The 21,512-nt window shown below is 36.5% G+C and overlaps 1 protein-coding gene across 1 annotated transcript in view; it reads left to right on the plus strand.

The window, feature by feature from the left end:
- The window catches only part of MED25 (Mediator complex subunit 25), a 130,999-nt gene that overhangs the window by 61,722 nt on the left and 47,765 nt on the right, over positions 1-21,512 (plus strand). The gene's annotated exons all lie outside the window — the stretch shown is intronic.

A 21,512-nucleotide genomic window follows, 5' to 3' on the forward strand; every position in this document is an offset into this window, starting at 1 on the left:
TCATCCTCAGGTACAAAGTTTAAAGACACAATCATTGTATATATACCCTCTTCCAGAAAGGATGGGGGAGTTGTGGGAAGAGGGGGCAGGGAGGGGAGTACGGGAGTAGGTACGAAGGAATGTTGGAGAGGGTAGGAAAAACAAGGAAAAGCGTTAGTGAGCGGGGGGGGGATTGGAAGGTGGGTTAAGAAAGGGGAAAAATTTCGTTGGTCGGTATGGGTTGGGTCAATGGCTAATGGGGGTAAAGGTACGGGTTAGGAGCCAATGGGAGTTAGGGGGAAGGGATTAGAGGTTCTGTTTTTTCTGTTATTGCTAGGGAGGCTTCCAGGAGAGGTGATACGTTCTCAAACAGAATGTCATTTAGTAAATGATGTTTCTTCATTGTTCTCCGGATCTCCAACTCTTCCTTCTTGTCCATCCTCCTCCCTTTTTCTTCACGATGTAGAATTTTGGGGATGAAATCACTGGTGTGATTTTCCTCCCACAGGTGTTTGGCAAAGTGGGATTGGGCAAGGTTGCACTTCTTGTAGCACCTCTTGTGTTCCTCCGCTCTTGTCCGCACCGCTCGACCACTCTGCTCGATGTACCTCGCACTGCAATCCCCGCAAACCATTTCATATATCCTACGATTTTTCAGTGGCTCAACTTTATCTTTAGTTTTATTTAAGAACATTTTTAAATTTTGTTTGTTGTAGAAAGCAATTCTGAATTTGTCTTTCGGGAACAATTTGCTAATTTTTTCGGACGGGACACCATAATAAGGCAATTTAACCCACTTAAGTTTTTCCTTAATAGTTTTCCCTGAATTGTAAAGTAGCCGTTGGGCTCTTATGGAGCGTTTCTTGCCAAGCATTTTGTCCACCATTTTTTCACTGTAGCCATTTGTAGTTGCTATAGATTTGATTGTCACCAATTCCTCGTTAAATTTTCCTATCGAGAGGGGAATATTAAGTAGTCTATTCAGTAGGAAGTGGAATGTGGATAACTTTTGGGATATATGATGGCGGGAGTCAGCAGGAATTACATGGTCTGTAGTGATGGTTTTGCGATATAATTGAAACTCAAATCCTTTTTCCCTTTTAGTCACTGTAACGTCCAGAAAACTTAGTTTTCCTTCATTTTCTTTTTCACACGTAAACTTGATATTTTTACACTGAGAATTTAAAACCCAAAAAAGTTGTGCAGTTGTCTTTCAGTGCCAGTCCATATTGCAAAGATGTCATCCACGTAGCGGACCCAGAAGTAAATGTTTTTTGTGTTAACTGAACTATTCATAAACAATTTTTGTTCGAACTCGTCCATGAAAAGGTCGGCTAGGAGCGGTGACAAAGGTGACCCCATGACTAGACCTTCTGTTTGTCTAAAATAATCACCATTAAATTTAAAATAGTTTTGCTCCGCACACACTTTGGTAAGGGTCACTAGGTCACTGACGACGTTTGTGTCCGTCACTGTATTTGATAAAACTTTCTTTGCCACATTGACTGCTTCCATTACCCCCATTAGCCATTGACCCAACCCATACCAACCAACGAAATTTTATACCCTTTCTTAACCCACCTTCCAAACCCCCCCCGCTCACTAATGCTTTTCCGGGTTTTTCCTACCCTCCCCCACATTCCTTCGTACCTACTCCTGTACTCCCCTCCCCGCCCCCTCTTTCCACAACTCCCCCCTCCTTTCTTGAAGAGGGTATATATACAATGATTGTGTCTTTAAACTTTGTACCTGAGGATGACGCCGTAGCGTCGAAACTAGTCGCACCTGAAATAATGTGGTGGATTGGAACAAAGTTTTTCTTTTTCATTTATTAAAATGAACTTCCACAAAGTTGAGGCTGAAACTATTGAGAGAATTACATTTTTGATTTAGAAGGGTGGTAGGCCTAGGAGTGGGGAGTGGGAGGGATACAAAATTTCGTTGGCAAGATCATCTTTCCAACGGACACATTTCAAAATTTCTAACTGCTCCAAAGCATCAAGCCTTTGACCTTTTTCTTCAAAATGAATAATTTTTGTCACAAAGTCACTGTTGTGGTCACTTTCGATGAGGTGCTTTGCAAAGAGGGATATTATGTTCTTATTTTTTACACATGTTTGGTGTTCTTTAATCCTTTCTTTAAATTTCCGTCCTGTTTTCCCAATATACTTAGTGCTACAATCTGAGCACTTCAACTCATACACTCCACTCCTCTCGTTTTTGGGGATTTTTTCTTTAGTGTGAGAGATCAGGTTCTTAAGGCATGAACCACTGTAAAAGGCACATTTAATTTTTTCTTTAGGAAAACTTTTAAATACTTTTTGAGAAATAGTCCCAAGATATAGTATTCTCCGCCATTTGGCAGTGGGATCTTTTAAATGTTCGGGGTTGTAAATGTGGCTTAAGGCTATTTTTGTAAGTTTATTCCGGTAAAGTTTATTTATTAGATCTTTTGAATAACCATTGTTTACTGCTAATGTTTTAATTACATTAAGTTCCTTATTTACATTGAATTTTGACAGGGATAGCGGTTAAACGGTGGATCATTGCATGAAATGCCGAAAGCTTTTTGGTGAAGCAATGCCTTGAAGAGGAATTAATTAATTGGTCTGTATACATTTCTTTCCTAAAAATGGAATACTGTAACCCGTCTTTGTATTTAGAAATGGATAGGTCGAGGAAATTCAGGGAAACATATAGGGAAAGCCCGAAAGGATTAAAGAACACCAAACATGTGTAAAAAATAAGAACATAACATCCCTCTTTGCAAAGCGCCTCATCGAAAGTGACCACAAAAGTGACTTTGTGACAAAAATTATTCATTTTGAAGGAAAAGGTCAAAGGCTCGATGCTTTGGAGCAGTTAGAAATTTTGAAATGTGTCCGTTGGAAAGATGATCTTGCCAACGAAATTTTGTATCCCTCCCACTCCCCACTCCTAGACCTACCACCCTTCTAAATCAAAAATGTAATTCTCTCATCTTCCCAGCTACATTGTAACCTTTTTACCCCTCCAACCTCCCTCTCTGACCAACCCCCCCCTCCTATGATCAGAAGGTATTCATAGCCAGCGTGCTTCTATGAGGACCACCTGATGATGACGTTCAACGTCGAAACCTGGGTCGTGTTTTTTAAATAAAGTGTGTGGAAATGCAAAGTCAATTATTTCATTACATTTCAATATGTTATGCAAATTCCACAAAGTTACGCCTGAGACAACAAATTTTATTAAAATAGGAGGGCAAAAACTAGAGCAGGTAGAACAGTTTACATATCTCGGAAGTGTTTTGGACCAACACAGTCAAAGTAAAAGGGACGTAAGGAGAAGAATTGCGCTAGACAAAGAGGCTTTCTCAAGGAGGAGGGAGTTGATGACAGGTACGCTGAGTAAGGATGTTAAGAAAAGACTCGTAAAAATTTTAATATGGAGCGTAGCTGTGTACAGCACGGAAGCGTGGTCATTGAAGCAGGAGGATAGACGTAGATTGGAGGCTTTTGAAATGTGGGTGTGGAGAAGAATGGAGAAGGTGAAATGGGCAGAGAAGGAAACAAATGAGGAAGTACTTGGTATGGTGAGCTAAGAGAGGGGTTTGTTGGGAGCAATCCTATGGGGGCAGGAAAAGTGGATGAAGGGAGTATTGACCAGCATTAGGATGTTGAGGACTGTGATAGAGGGGAGAATGTTGGGCAAACAAGGAAAGGGAAGGAACAGGATAGGGATGTTGGACGGGATGAAGGGAGGAAGAAAGTACTCAGAGATGAAGAGGGACCTGATGTAGAGTAGGTTGTTGTGTTTTCGCTAGGGGTCACAAATTATTTAATTAGTAATTATGTCCATCCAAAAACCTACCATAACCGGTTGATTACCTAATAATAATAATGTCATGACCATATTTTCCGAATATTTTGGCATCCATATTTTCCCTTTATCTGTCCATCATTATGCATCCGTTAGCATGGATAATAAAATATTTACCATAAGTAATGTATGCCATTTTTTGTTACATTTTAAATGTTGAAAGTGGTTAGAGCTTGGTGAACTTTACTGTTGAATTATGAGGGTGCCCCTCATAACTTTTCATGATTGCATAAATATTTATATTGCCTGTGTTAGTTCTGTGTCTTACTTTCAACAAAATATGTCGATCATAGATTGTCAATTCACAATATTTTCCCTCAAATTAACCATAAACAAATCTTAGTAAGTTTAATCCATGCCATGATTATCATTTTATTTCTAAAAGTTTGCTAATGTAGTAATTGATAGGTGATACGACATCAAAGTGAGTATGAACTACCACACATTAACCAATAAATGTTGAACGGTCACCAACTTCGATTTAAGCTCTTCAAAGGTTCAGTATTGATACAACAGTCAAGCATTGCCATGTGTGTGGCTCATAGTTGGTCAGGGGCAGGTGTAACCAGTATGTGCCCAAGTGTCCCAACCCTTAATCGCACATGAGAGAGGCAATTACTGCATGCACTTTATAACTTGGTACACATGTAACAAAGCACAGTGATATTGAGCCTGCTACAATAGTGGATATAGCAGTCTAGTTGTTAGAGCACTTTGATACTGACTGGAGGATCAGAGTTTGATTCCTGGTGCCTTTGGAAATCCTTACCCAAACTGTGATTCTTCAGGTAGCAGATCTGCCTGAGAAACCTCAAGTGGCACAAGTAAAGAAGTTGTTGCCCTTTCCACCCGATTCGTCAGTGTCACAAGCTGTAGGAATTGGTATTAATTTAGATCTATGCTCACTTTTTTAACCAACAATTGGGCTCATATCATTTGCTCGGAACCAAAACAAGTGCGTTTTAATACTCATGACCTTCATGTTAATTGTGTTCTCAACTGACTTTGCAGATTGTTAATCGCTCATGAAATGTTCTTCCTCATACTTGATATCGATATTTTTTCTATTGTATTTTTTTACCTTTAAAAATAATATTCTAGGTTGTAATGTGTGTGTGAGTTTTTATCCAAATAATAGTGTCAAAATGACAACCTGGAACATATAATAAATGAGTACTAGGGATTTGTACTTTCGAAATGTATTTCAAGACAAGTATTAATAAGTGTTCAAGAAAATTGCCCCAATTCAGAGGGACATGCCCAACTGATCATCTAGAGAGTACCTAATCATTCTAATTATTTGACCAGAAATATTTTACTGGGTATGAAAAATCAGTTACTGTACAATTTTGGAAATTACTCCTTTGACACATGATGGACTCAAGTGAAAATACACCACTCTTATTTCAGACCCAAGCCTGTTGAAATGATTAATGCGATAATTTTCTCTATTATAAATATTGAGTTACGTATATGACCCCTAATTGGTCGTTAGTTTGTTGAGGGAAACTTAAATGAAATGGAATTGTCTCATTCTCTACAGCTTGTGATGAAGGAGATTTATGTGTAGCAAATTAACGGGAAGGACTTATATGAACAATCTTATTGAAGTAAAGGGAAGACGAAAGGTGATTGGAAAGAGAAAATATCATTTAACATCATCTTGAGTTATCGAATCAAGGATTGGTTTTTTGCCAGCTCTCCAAACTGTTACTGTTTCCTACCAATCTCATCATTCAATCATAACTCCTGGCAACAAAAATTTTCATTACACTCATAGTTCATATTATCCATTCCTCTGTTATACTCCCCTTCCTTATTTATTTTAAATATAATCTTTCTCCAGGATGACCAATGTATGAGTCTTTAAAGTCATCTCCCTAGGCATCTCTCTTCAACCCAATTTTCCAAGACTTTTTCATATGTTTCTCTCTCTATCCATTTTATTGTTGGCATTCTTTTGTGGAAACACATTTCTATTTTCACGAATCTTCTTTTCCCAGCTACCCCCTTGGTATAAGTCTCACGTCCATTGAAAGGTGGACTCCATGTATAACTCATCAAGTATTGCTTCCTGATGTGTGTACTAGAACTGTTTGCCATTAGTTGTTGCTTCTGATGGAAAGCCGTCTTCGCCATTTCTGTATGCTTACTCCATCCCACTTGCTTCTTCCATCACTGGTCCTGCTGCCTAAATATCCGAACCCTTCCACTTGTTCTAATGTGTCCTTCCCTGGGCTCCTTGAAAACTTTCTTCCCTATTTAAGGATTAGGGGGAATATGGGACTATCTAGTCTCAATCTCACAACATTAAAAATGTTCAATTATTGCTACTATTTCAACTGCCGACTGTGTCCTTATTTCTAAACTTGTTGTTATGTAGAGGTTGTATTTTTTCATCCCCTGTTCCATATTTGCTACTATCCTTGTCTCTCTTCTCTGCATGTATAGCTTTATCACCTGAAAATCAAAGCATGCATATTCTTTTTCCTTGAATATGTACACTTCCTCTTTTATTTAATTTTTTTAAGTGCCTTCTCCATCTTTCTCCTTTCTTTAATGTTGCTTTTTCCTTGCTTTCACCATATCTAATCACTTTGGACTTCTCTCTGTACAGTGATCATCTATCTCTTGTCAATGTAGTTAATTCCAGTTTTCTGTAGGGCCTGCAGCATCATTTGTGAGTGCACATTGTCAAAAGCCTTCTGTAGATCAACCAATGCAATATGATTCTCGTGATTTATCTTTATCCTTGTTCACTTCTACGCAGTGAATCCAAGGACAAGAATAGCTCCTTTTGTTCCTCTGAATCCAATCCGATGCTCATGTAAATAGTCTTGCACTTTCTACTGTGTTCTTGGGTAGATCATTCTTATCATAGTCATGGATGCATGGGTATTCAGGCTGATTTTTCTGAAGTATTCACATACTTGAGCCTTTTTATTTTTTTCTGAATGGTGCATCAGTTGCAAGGGTATAATCAAAGTTGAGCACTCTGAGGATCAAATGGAGAACTAAGGACTTAGTATCCATTCTCATCATTGTCGAAATTATTCCAGCATTATAGCGTGCATTTCTGTTCTCTCATAAAGATTCAAGAGTTTGTCTTCATCTTCAGTGAGAATCGCACCATATCTATGCCAAACGGCAATGATGTTTGTTCTACATGCATTAACCTCTCTCTGGACATGGTGGTGCTGAACTTCTTTGCTCAGGGTCTTCATTCATTCTCCCCTGGTTCTTAATGCTCTTCAGGCAATTTCAGTCCTTCACTTTTTGTAGCACATCTGCCCTCTTTTTGTTGGTCCTGAATTTTTATGCTCCTTTCTCTCTTCAATTAGACCCAGTATTTCATCTGTGATCCATGATTTCCTTCTCATAGGTTTCCTTCAGTCTACAGTTTCTTCTTTGCAGCTACTAAAAATCTAGAGTCCATTCTCTGTCCATATATCTTCAATCAATCCTATGTTCTCACATTTTTCGATTTTCTTTTCCAATTTCCTTTGGAAATCCAACCTCAGCTTCCTTCAATCTGGTTAACCATCATTCAGTCTTCATTGTCTTCTTTAGGTCCATACATTTTAGATGACTCTTCTTTGGTGTTAAATTTTGGAGATTGTCAGCTTATGTCCCTGTATAAGCATATATAACTTATGCAGCCTTCTTATTATTCCTAAATCCCTAATTCACAAGTATGTAATCCATTTGGTATCTTCTTACACCTCCTGCATACGCATATATACTGCCTTCTCACACATGCATATAATTTTTGTGGGTGGTTCAGAAAGTTTGTGTTTGCCACAACCAATTGTTATTGTTTGCAAAACTTCGAAAGCTTTTCTCCTTTTGCAGTTTGATTCCCTACTCCAAATTTCCTAGTATATTGCCTTGCTGGCTTTCTCCAATAATTGCATTTCAGTTTCCAAGTATAATTTGATTTTTCTCTTTTCATATTTTAATTACTTCAAAGATATCGTCAGACGCCTACACATACATCTAATATATGTAAGCCCATTCTATGCATCTCTAAGTTCACTTCCTTTTACCTTCCACACGCCCAGAGTGACTGGGCATTCCTAGTTCCAATCCTAAATTGTTTGACGCATTAGACTGATGTACTCTCTGGAGCATTCCCCACGGTGCTAAGATCTCAATGGGAGACTAGTTTATAAATGGGAATATTGTGCTCGAGAGGATTCCTCTTGAGGAGAATATATAGCTCATTTCTGCGTTATGATTCAATCAAAGTGAAGTGTGGGGCTGCTACTATTTGGGATGGTAATGTGTTGGTTTCCCAGTCTTTTCAACCCTAGAGTGCTGCAGTAATTAAAACAACGGTGACCACACCTGCTGTGAGATGAGTGTTGCTGTACCCACACTGTGGGCTCTACCTTCACACGTTTAAAGGAGCTCTGCTTCCTCCTTCTCTGGGTAAAATGTGACCTGTTGTAGTCATGTGCCAATTCAAGGCACCTTCATAGACTTCTCTAGAATATTTAGGCCATCCTACCAAAAGATGGTCTTCTGCGTCCTCCCTGTAGCACCACTAAATTTGTTCATGGCTGTTTGTTTGGTAGTAGTAGTTTTGAGGGGAGGCGACCGACAGCTAAGGTCATTTGCGCCATAGGGGAAGGACAGGAAAGGATGAAGGGTGGAGAGAAACCCGGCGTCGGCATTAGCCTACTCTTTACGAAAGGCGCCAAGGGGTCCGCGGCTTAACGTCCCATCCGACGGACGGCGTACTCACTCAAAGTGCCCTCCACAAAGCACCTCAAGTAGGGATCGAGATACCTCTGAAAAATATTCAACACCGCCGGGATTTGAACCCGCGCCCTCAGGGTGGGAAGCCAGTACGTTAGCCCCCGCACCATCTCGATCCCCTGTTTGTTTGTCTAGTGCACTTATTTTCCGGCTAACCTCTATATCCCGAAGTTGACCCTCCATCCTGCCACTCAGTGGATGCACCCGATGGCTCAAAGCTTGTCTAGGAAATGTCATTCAAGCTACTATAAATCTAATATTGATTTTGAAAAGGTAACATTTTAAATTAAATTTTCATTCTAAAAATTAATCATTGAGAGAGGTTTTTTCCTGCCACTAAGTGTATGTACCACTGAAAGTGGCAAAATATTTGCAGAATTGAATCATTTATGTATGTTCAGGATGTCAAGAAGTTCTCATTCAGATCCACATTTTGGAAGATGTACAGAGCAAAAGAACTTGGTCCATCATTTAATATCGTTCCCTTGTTCAATGGGAGTGCATACTTATGTTTAATTACAAAATATGTTTTCTATCAATAAAAACACAATCGAACATCCTCTACATCAACCCCTCTCCCCCGTGTACTTCCGTCCTCCCTTCATTCTGCCCAACATCCTTATCCTATTCCTGCCCCTTCCTCATTTGCCTTACATTCTCCCTCCTATAACCTGACACTGACATTTTTGAATAGGTATTGTAAGTATTTGTTTTTTTGATTTCTTCCAAAGTGATAACTTTGAAAAATTCCCCTTCAAGTTGTTTTCAGCAAGTACTTCAAATAATGGTATTTGGAAAATTATTGCGAGCTCAGCAATTTTAGGACTAATTTGAGGGAAAAACAATCTATAAATCATGACAGTATTTGTTTGTTTTCATTTAATATAGCCCCATCATTTCTGAAACTTCAGTTTTATGAAGGACCAGATTACATTACAGACCTCACACTTAATATTCTTAAGAGGTTGCCAGTTTAAAGAAATTACCACACTTCATAAAATTAGTAACTGCTTTGTTTTCCAGGTGTAATGTTCTCAAAAATTAACCATCTCAATTGGTTGATTTAAAAGTCTGATGTTTTACTAATTGGGAGGATGAAATGCTGAAACTTCCTAAGGGAAAAATATTATATTACCGCATGAAATAATGCTGAAATTGGAAATCTGTTGGAAAATTTCACAGTTCTGATAATGCCTTGGAACACCTGTATAAATAACTATAAAATTATGCAAAAGTATTAGCAACTGAAAGTTATATTAATTACCCTCATGTATATGATGCTGTTCATCTATATACAAGCACATCCAATGATAGAGCATTATCACATTACAAGATGAATACAATGTTGCTGCTTTATCCTCCTATTTCAGCAAAAAATGTCATACTCATGCAATGTTTATACAGGAATCGCCATAGAGAGTGAACTAAAATAATGCAGTTTTCACATGTGTAGTGAAGTTATTATTATTGAAATCAATGGAGAACATTTAAGTATTAGCTTTAGTTACTGCTGGAATTATTAGTTTTCATCTCTTACTTTTTTGGGCATGAGTTTAGTACTCCCTTATTTTTCAATGAGTATTTTAAGTCAAAAGTAAGGGTATATTCTGAAATATAGATGATTTACACTTAAATTATCAATTATAAAGTGATTTCTCATGGAAACTATAGCAAATAGGTTTGGAAGCAAGAGTATTTTACTACAAATGACATCAGATGCTGTGAGTCAAAACAAAGTATAAATATAATTACCTCTAACAAGTCATACTTCATTCCAATTAGCTGCCTACCTTAGTGATGCTCACTCCCTTTGGTTGATCAGTGGAGTTCAGCCGATTCTCTAGCCTAGGGATGGAAATTCACCTGCCATGGGATTTGAGCCACTTTCTTCCTGGGAGTATTTTGCGGAACTGTAGGAGAATGTGCATTGTATTCTGAATCACACAAAAACATCCATATTAGTCAAATTATTATTTACACATGAATATTTCTTACTTGTTCCACAACATACCATAGTGACCTGAAGTATAAATGGCCTTAAATTTAAGATTACACCCCCTTCAATTTGTATGCATTTAAACCAATTAGGCATTTAAAGGATGACTCAAAAAGTAATTTGGCTTCTTACTTCTTACTTCCTGTCTATATTTCTTAATTCTTCCCATCTTACCTTGTTGTGAACCTCATTCCAATTACAATTCAACAATTTCCGAGCGTTATAATTATTTGCCTTGACCAAGATTTGAACCCAGATCCCTCGATGTCCGGCCAACTTACAATTCAAGATGATGGGGGCTTTAAAGGAAATCGATGTGGTGATTGAACACCGTGCAAGAAATGTAACAGGCATTGGTAGTAGTGCGTGATGCACGGGAGTACACGAGGTTAAAGCCAACTTTGAACACTAAGGTTGTTTTGCCTTTAACAAATTCCAAGAAACGGCAGGAGATGTTACTACAGTAACTTTTAGTGGAGTCATCTGCTAAATGTGCATTACGATGCAACAACTTAAGTATGTAATAATCATTCGCATTGACCAGGATTCGAACCTAGATTCCTCTATATCCAGCCAAGTACTTTAGCCGAAATCTCAGATTGGAAAAGGATGCCTTGGTAGCTGAACTGGCAAAGTACTGGGCCGGGCATCAAGGGATCTGGGTTTGAATCCTGGTCAAGGGGAATGATTATTACACTCTGGAATTGTTGCATTGTAATGTACAGTTAGCGGATGACTCCATTAAAAGTTACTGTAGTAACATCTCCTGCCATTTCTTGGAATTTCTCATTCCAATTCCTATAAGCTGTTTTCAGTGCCATCCATTGAATTAGATGTGCCGCATTTCTTGATTCTTCTGGATGTGATGTTGGGATCAATTTTTTATCATACTAAAATAATCCATGAGCAGAAATGCTATACTGAGCTTCTTTATTTTCCCCATTAGAGTTGATACCAAGATGTGCTAGGAGCATATTGCTGTAATGTAATCTTTAAATAACTTCACTAGAGCATCCAGCACCTAAATTTCTGAGATCATATTTTCTGATTTTATGGCTGCAAGGTCGGTATATATGCCTTGAAAAGTTTCATAATTCCTTGTGTAAGGCGTTGATTGAGTGTATCCAGCTTGAGAAATACTCGTTGTCTCAAAACAGTCCCAGATCATCGTTTCGTCGCAGTGCTTAGCCAATGTATGAGTTGGTGTTGACATTAATAATTATTCCATTTAGTAATACATTTACTAGGCACTGTTTTGTTTTAAAATAGCCTGCAATGGCAATTCAGTTGCCTCAATCATGGTAAAGAAGCAATTTTACATTCAAAGTAGTTTTTATGATCATTCTTCTTAACCATGAAATTAAACTGCATGTCAAAGTAAATGGGTGCCACATTTATTTTGTTCGGACGTAGGTATGCATGACACAATTATGTGCCTCTGGAAATCTATTACTTATCATGGTTAAGTTAGAGGGTAGCTTTCTGCAAAGTGAAGTTCATCATCCAGGACTTTTTATTCCACAAATTGCTAGAGTTTCGTCAGATGACATATTCAGGCCTCTCAGTTGGTCATAATTACAAGATTTTATAGTATCTACACAACATCCATCACTTGCACTAAATTCTTGGTGCAGAATGTTTAGCTCTTCTGCTAATTTTTGCTCTTGCAGTTTTATGATTATGCGAGTGTTCAGTTTCCTGTCCACTCTTCAAAGGTGTGCAAAATTTGAAGCATACCCTTGCAAACTATGAAATTATCCTTCTTTGGGTCTACAAAATGATTTCTTTGTAGTGTTATCACTAATTTTCATTTTTTCTTGCTTTCACCATTTTACATCTGCCTCAGTTAATTGTATTTTCTCTCTGCCTCACAATTCTTTGTCTTCAGTATGGTACACCGCCATTAACTTAAAATATCTGTTGTAACTCTATCTAATTTCTCTTGACATCTTTCGTTTTATAGGGATACCTTTTTTCTCAATATGATTTGCCATTTCAGTTTTTTGGGGTGCCATATGCTGAGTTTTCAATAATTTGAACTATATAACTCATTCAAACCTTGTGATGTGTGAACTGATGGAGCACTCCCATGAAGCTTATAATCCTTGAAATACTTTACCTCTTATTACGGCTGTAGCATACCAAATGAATAGCATCATGTGTACATAGGTTCATTTAAATTGTATTTAACTAGGTTAAATTTTATCTCTATTGATACATTTAAGTTACATATGATATGTAATATTATATATATATATATATATATATATATATATATATATATATATATATATATATATATATATATATATGTATATATATATATATGTATATATATATATATGTATATATATATATATGTATATATATATATGTATATATATATATGTATATATATATGTATAAATATGTATATATGTATATATATATATATATATATATATATATATATATATATATATATATATATATATATATATATGTATATATATGTGTGTGTGTATAAGTGTGTGTGGGTAAAATAATAAATTGAGATGGGCAACAAAAAATGTATGGTAGAAGACAAAATCAGAGGATATTGAAAGTTTGCAGAAAGCCAAAATTGGTGGAACAGGAAGGTTAAATTACTCTCGGGAAGTCAGAAGGATCTGGGGGATCGGGATGGTGTGGTGGCTAACGTAGAGGCTTCCCACTGACAGGGCCCTGGTTCAAATCCTGGGGACAAAAAATATTTTTCAGCAGTATCCTGATCCCTACTTGAGGTGCTTTGTAAAGAGCATTTTGAGGTAGTACTACGTCCATTGGATGGTAAGTTAAATTGCGGACCCCTTGGCGCCTCTTGACAATAATAGGCTTATGCTGACGCCAAGTTTCTCTCCACCCTTCCTTTCCTATCAATCCATAATGGTGCAAATGACCTTAGCTGTCGGTCACCTCCCATAAAAAATACTGCTACTTGGGAAGATCTGTGCTAACAGTTAGAGATAAGGTAGGTAAGGTAATAGCTGACCCAGGAAAGATTCAAGAGAGATGGAAGGAGTATATAGAAGAACTGTATAGTAAAGAACTTCGACCAACAAAGTTAGACATAGAAGTAAAAGGAACATGACGTAGAGGAAGATAGCTTAGGTCCAGGCATACTAGACAATGAGATAGAAAGGGCATTAAGGGAAATAAAACTAAATAAGGCCATGGGGTGGACAAGATTCCTGCGGAACTAATAAAAAGTTAAGGAAAATGTGGTAGGAAGAGACTATATGGACTGATTCATAGCATCTATGAGGAAGGAATCTGGCCGGAAGACTTTGTGAGATCAGTGTTTGTTCCGTTTCTGGAAAAGGCGAAGTCTACATCATATGAGGACTAAAGAACAATAAGTTTGATTTCCGACACAGCTAAAGTTATTCTCAAAATCATCAACCAAAGGATGGAGAGTAGGGGATGATCAGCTTGGGTAAGGAAGGGAAGAGGTACGAATGATGTCATTGTAGTAATGAGATCATTAATGAAGAGGAATATGGAATGCAATCAGGTCATATTTGCCTGTTTCATGGATTTCGAAAAGGCATTTCATAGAGGGAATTGGAAAAAACTAATGAGCATATTGCAGAAAATAGGAATAGATTGGAAGGACAGGAGGCTAATCCGCAACCTGGACATTTCTCAGACTGCTCAGGTGCGAGTGGGGAACAGGGAGTCCAGATGGGCTGTGTGAGGTGGAGGTTTAAGACAGGGTTGCCCATTGTCAGCGGTGGTGTTCAACATTTACGAGGTCTGTTTAAAAAATACCACAACTTTTGTGTTTTTTCAAAAATTATGTATTTATTCATGAATATCTTTTTAGATCCCTTCAAAGTAATCCCCATTTGATATTTTACACTTGTGCCAATGTTTTTTCCAATCCTCTATGCACTTTATAAAATCATTTTTTGTGATCTTGTTCATCTCCTCGTAGTTCCCTACGAATTTCGCGGTGACCCGTGTCATGCCCAAATCATTGGTAAAAATCAAATGGCCCTAGCCAATTGATATGTTTAGGTCATCAGCAACTTCTCTAATGGTGATTCGACGATTGGTCAATACTATTTTCTTCACTTGGTCAATGTTTTCATCTGTTGTTGATTTGCTCAGGCATATGGTATACTCTTTGTCGTTCACACCTTCTCAACCCTGCGATAACATTTTGTACCACCAATAAACAATGCTTCAGTCCAAGGTAGGTTCTCCATATGACACAGTCAACTACCGGAATGTGCCCACGCACTTCATTTCGTTTTTCACACAAAATTTGATACAGATTATTTGATCCATGTTTTGGAACAGCCAAAAATTGAAGACAAGCCAGAACACATCCAAGCAAAACAGCTGTCAACAATTAACTGAGCATTCAAAATCGCCGAACTTTTCGGCATTAGTAAGAGACATGAAAGTACTGACATAATGGCACAACAAAAAAGAAAATCGAATATATGTAACCCGTGAAAATTCAAAATTCATGATACTTTTTGAACAAACCTCATATGTGGGGGAAATTATTTAAGAGGCATGAGAAGAACTGGAGGTAAGAATGAATGTTGGAGGGGAATTCATAAAATCAGTTAGGTTTGCTGATGACCAAGCTCTAATTTGTCAGCCAGGCAAAGGGTTGCAAGCTTTGTTGAGTGAATTGGAAACTCAGTCCGATAGATATGGGATGAGAATCAATATTAATAAAACCAAGGTTATGCGATTAACCGGAGAGAAAAAGGCTAAGCTAAGCATTAAAATTGGAGGGCAAAAAATAGAGCAGGTAGAACAGTTTACATATCTCAGTAGTGTTTTGACCAGTTTGGTCGAAGTAGTATGGACATTCAGGGAAGAATTGCACTAGGCAAAGAGGCTTTCATTAGGAGGGAATCATTGCTGGTCAGGTTAGTAAGGTGGATAATGAATTTGCCTACAAACCTTAAGGTTTTGCTTGGGTTTGAAGTCCTGTGTTGGGCATGAGTGTTGTGTCAACTATGGTGGTTTGGCACCTGATAACCAGCCAGTGACATATTGGAATCCCAAGGGGGACAGAAGCCACCAGAGATGCACAGGAAGAATAGAAAGTGTCTCATGGCAGCTTATTCACAATGGGATTCTGGGCTAATGTAGGTTAGGGAGTCTTACTACATTTGCTTTGACTCAAAATTTACAGTTTACTTAGGTGTTTTTCATATTTGGACCAATTTTCATGTAGCTTTTGGGCAAAATTTATTTGTTCCATCCCACAAAATCTTTTCTTTCGTACTCTTTGAGTGAAGGAATAACTGAGGTTGGAAACACTTATAGATTGAATTAAAACAATTTTATAATCCTGGCTTATTTTTATAACCTGTTTCAATCTATTGCTTGTAAATTTGCTGTTCATCTTGCTTAATTTTGATAATTCCTTCTACCTATTAGATGAAGCAAGTTTTTAAAATGAATCAAGCATCCTAGGTTTTTCACAACTGCACCATGTTCTGTAACCAAGTGTGTTATTCACTGCAATAACTTCATAGGCTCTTCCCACCAATTAACAAAGCCATTTTTAAAATGTTTATTTTATCTCTATCCATTGTACAAACGTGTGCTTTTGTGACTCAAGTTCTTTTTCCGCAAGGGTTTAACCTTCTCTTCTCATTCCCTGTACTCCTGATTTTGCTACTTCTGCAAGTTTTCCTTTCCCAGTAGATTTTTTTTCTTTAAGTGATAGTTGTGATAAATTTTTTTCTTACAAAAACCTCTGAAATACCTATCGCTCCATTGATCATAAAGTAAATATTTTTAATATTGGACAAAATTTGATATTATTTTGGCTATATTAAGTCTGAATTAACAGATATATTTATTTGCTTGGTCTTTTTACGGTAGTCAAATTGATAAGCTTAACAGCACCTTGTAAACTAGCTTAGCATTATATTTCTATATTCATGGAATGTTATACCATTCCAACTGGAGTTGTTTTTTCCTCAGATATATAAGCAAATTCATGTATCCTTGTTTGAGCAAAAACGAAGGGGAGCCTAGGAAAGTTTCTCCATACAGGTGATGAGACATGGACTCTTGGGAAACTCTGGAAATTCAAAGAGCTTTTATAATTTCAAAAAATAGTTAAGCATGGTTTACCAAAGAAAATCCATTTAATTAGTTATCAGTAGAGCATTCCTGCAGCCTCCTTCTGACTGCACCCCATATGTCTGTCGACATTGCTGTGCATGTCAAGTGATGGTCATGTGCATTTCAGCTTGCACCAAAGGATAAATTAAAATACTAGAGCATTGTCCATAACTTGAGGTGTGGCTGGATGACTAAGCAGCCAAGAGTAAGATGAGGATGGTATTCGGTTGCAGAGAATCGGCTGAATTAAGTTGCAAATCTAGTGCACATGTATGTACACTAAATTTTTCTCAGCTCAATTGAGCTTTGTTTAGCCAAAGCAGTGAAATCATCTCCGAGACAAGAAAAGTGGAAAATTGTGTATCAGGGAAGCTGTATAACTCACTGAGTTGTGTAGAAAAGCATGGGGAAATATTTTATTACAGAGTAACCATAACTAAAGATGGATTACCTGGAATTTAATTTGCTAAGATTCTTTGAACATATCGAGTAGTGGTTGCACAATAGTTAATGTATTTCAATTTGTAACCAAAATTTCAATCTTTCTTGAAATTGGAATTTTAAAATGGATATACTTGAGTTGTTTAATAGAGAGCGATCATAAATTTTTCACTCACATCATATGCTGTGCAAAAGTTTCATTTTATATTATATTGTGGGCTTAATGTGTAATGTACTTGTGGTTCACAATTCATTGACTTCAATGAATTGCGATAGAATCCCAATGATAGCTGTGTTACCACATGGGAATTTCTAAGAAATATCAGAATTATTTTTCAACTATAAGGAGGCTTTTTTTTGCCTTTTCTCTGTCCAATCTTGGAAGGACCCCCCATTTTAGGATAGGCTTACTAATTCATGCTAGCGTCTCAGTGTTATACAAATGTTTTGGTTCAAAATTTAAAAAAAATCTTATTTCCTTAGGTTTTGTGTTTAATTCATTATTTTCTATACCCATAAAAAAGAAGCTGATGCACAACATGGCATATTGTAAAAAATATATGATGAATTCAATCTTTTTAACTATGGCATATATTTAAAAATATATGAATACACATACTTTCACTAGTAATTTTCAGTGGCCACTAAAATGGCCATGCCTGCTATCTCTGCTAATTTCTTAAATACCCTGGGTGATATGAAGTTAGAGATTAATCATAATTACAATCATATGTTGTAGTCATCAGTAAATAAAATTCTCATTATTGCAGAACGAATACACCGCATAGCCTGGCCCTTTTAGCCAATGGGAAAGGATACTTTTTGTTTCAGTGAAATAGGTACAAGCTGATCAGCATGCTGCCGACCTGCATATTATCTGGCAAGCAGTAAAAAAATAGGCTTATTTGGTTGCATGAAAGCTGTGAGTGGGGCACTTATAATAATATCTCTCGTTAAAAAGGGATCATAATATTCACATAGAGCTAGAGTCATCATTACATTATTTTGCAGCTTTTGTTAAATTAATATTACTCACCTCATTTTTGCAAATATTTCGTTGTTCATCATTTTTTACTTTTCATTAAATCTATTTACCCATTTTTCATGAAAAGATATCAGATACATTGCATAAAATCTGTAACAGCAATGCTATAAAAACTATGTAATATCAGCAATAATATTCTCAGTAATTCTTTGTAATGCTTACAGAAGTGGACCCATGAATATGGTGACTCTTTCTATTAACCAGCTGGTGATGGCACTAATGTACGTGTGTACAGTTTGTCTCTCAGGCCACCTGGATAATGCATTCATGATGTACTTACATTAGATGACATTCAATTGGCGGAGTCGATAGCAACTTTTAATAGCCCAGGGCCGTTGATGATATATGAGTAATTTAAGATACATAAATAAGGGGACATTGAAAAGAGATGTTTGTCCTAGAATAGGCCAAGAAAACACCTAAGCCTACAAGCAAAATAAATATGGTATAATGTATTGGTAACTAAAAATAGAATGAGAAGTGAATGTGGGGAAATGGAAATGTGGCATCTAAGGAAATGGGAAAGTTCAATGTTGATTGAGAAATATATAATTCTAGGTGAATTCCTGTGAAGCGCATAAATACTTTCACAAATCAGTAATTTTCAATATGAAGCATGCTAGAAAGATATTAAACCAAATGACTTTCTAAGAAGTATAGAATTAACTCTACAACTTAAGCAGACAGCAACAGTCAATGAAAGAAATTTAAAAATAAATGGAAATGCTGTATGGATATCATATAATAGTTTCTTTCAATTAGTTCAAGATCGTTATGATATAGAAAATATTTCCAACCATTTTTACATGGTTATAGATTATTATAGTGATGGGATGTGACTGTGATGTGTAGAGTAAAACCTATACCATTATAAAGGCATGCATTGAAGTACATCTTACCATGTAGCACACTTCTCCTTGATTTATCAAAATATTTTTTTTAAGGAATGATAGTGACTAGAATGCACTGAGGGGAATAAAAACTCTTACAAGCTACTGATATAAAGTAATAATATGATAAATTATGATAGTAAATATTAGAGTAGTAAGGGTAGGTAACAATAAAACAGTTCTTAAATTGAAGGGAATATACATAGTGTTCCAATTGAGATAGTTGATAATTTCTACCTGGAAAGTATTTTAGTTGAGCTAATATAAAAATCTTAAATCATGCATTAGGCTGAGAAGACCACATTGGGAATGCAAGATATTAAAGGCTTATCTCAGAGTACATTATCCTTTTAGTTTCATGTGGGGCATGCACTGATAGATAAAATGGTCCAATTCAGAATTTCAGCAATGTGAACTTTAAGGTAAAACTCTTATTTCATTTTTGCATAGTAAGAAAAGTCAAGTTATTCTATTAGAAATAGCGAAGCAAACCTATCCTAAAAGTAGTGGGTCAACAATTTTCCTCTAGCATTAATGTTGTATTGAGATGAATTAGTATGTGCTAAGTTATGTTTATAACATGAAATGATGTTACATGTTGGAATACCTAAAAACCAAAGTACCGTATTAAATTATTTAAGATATGCTGCCGCTGATTTTCCTGTCATACTTCAACATAAAATTACTTCTGACGAAAGAAAAGCAAAGTAGCAAAATTTCAATAGCACTAACTTTAAAATGAATTTTTTATTTCATATTATTCAAAACTTTGTTTCTGCATGTTGGCAGGTAATGAAATTTAAAGTAATGAGCATAGGCTTCCTGTTGTTTCAGGTCAAGGTAGCTGAAGGGTCTGTATGAATAGATGACATCACACCAGTGTGTGTGGAAAAGAGAATCACAATGCTCATAATTTCAAAAAAAAATTCTTACTCTGCTGGCAGAGTGAGGCTACTGACCATTAAAAATGCCCTTAAATTCCATACTCAGTCACTGAAGATATAAGAACTTCATTAATTATATCAATTCTAATTTCTAAATTTCAATATTAAGAGGCTCACTTTAGTATTTTATTGCATCAACTTTTGATTTTCTATTCACATTGTTCTTGATTGGCAGCATGTTTGAAATTTGTGGTGTAATTAAAGAAGTAGATACTGTTTCTCTGTCCATGGTAACGTTGAACAGCTTCATTTTTTACTCCCACAGTGCTAGAACCGATTTCTTTCACTTCATTTTCAAAACTATTTGGTTTTCTTATTCACTTTGTTTGCTTGTATTGCCTCAAGACAATGACCTTGCTTTCTAGGAAATAAATTCAGCTGGTGTTGTCAGCAAAATAAAATGTACATAAGAATGTGTCTCTTAGCCATTGATACTTTCTTTGTAACATAAGTACCACATTTATGCCTGTTTCTGGGCGTTACCTTTTTAATATTGGTCATGTATAATCTGTAAATCATCACTTGAATCAGCCGTGTATTGTTTTGCTAAATATGGCTGTTAGTAGTGATTGCAATAATGCTTTTTAATGTTGCGAGAAGTCTTCTTGGGCTTTGGGTCAAGTTGTGCATTTCTGTTGACAGTTTGATGTGCGTCTCATTCATCATCTTCAGGTGTACTTCACTCCGAAGGCATGACAATGATTAACAAGTGGCACATCAAAACATCGGCAGAAATGCAGAACCTGACCAGTTGGAAGGCCTGTGAAGACTTGGAAAAAACTCAGACAAAGCACCAGGAAATCACCAGATCTTTCAAAACTGTGGTTTTGTGAGACGAAAGCATTGAAGTGGTAAACGCTGTTTTGAGGATTTTATGCATAGGATATTTGGAGAGAACGAGAGCTTAATGCATAGAGTATTCTGAGTAACTTTGTATCAGTGAATAAGAATACATGTTTATTGTGATTTTTTTAATTTAACTTAAGTGGGATTAATGACAAAAAGTCTTGTTGTAGTACTTCTCATTTTTTTGCATTCTGCCAATTATGGTAAATAATTCCATTATCATTTGATTTAAAACTGCTGATATTTTTCCACTGCATCTTATTTGTAGAGTTATTTGCCTTATGTCTAGCATTATAACTTTGCATTCCATGTTTCATTCTGATTGAAATCCAATATTACTGTTTCATATGTTGCCAGAATGCTTGGAGGTGCGTATTTATGACATTTGACAATAGAGTTGATGGTGCAATTTCATTTACCTAGTTTAGACTTAATTTAACTGAGATCTCCAGATCCTGTTTCCTAATAATAGACAATTGCCATACCACCAGCCATCATCCTGGTCAAAATTTGGTGTTCTGATTTCCAGGTTGAAAATTAAAAGGCAGGATGGCATTTGATAATTTGTCCTGAAAGAAAACACTTGAACAACTTAGCAAATTCTCTTGTGATTATGAAAGAGCGTATCA

Source organism: Hetaerina americana, unplaced genomic scaffold, assembly GCF_022747635.1.
Source record: "Hetaerina americana unplaced genomic scaffold, ioHetAmer1.1.p SCAF_23, whole genome shotgun sequence".
NCBI lineage: Eukaryota > Metazoa > Arthropoda > Insecta > Odonata > Calopterygidae > Hetaerina > Hetaerina americana.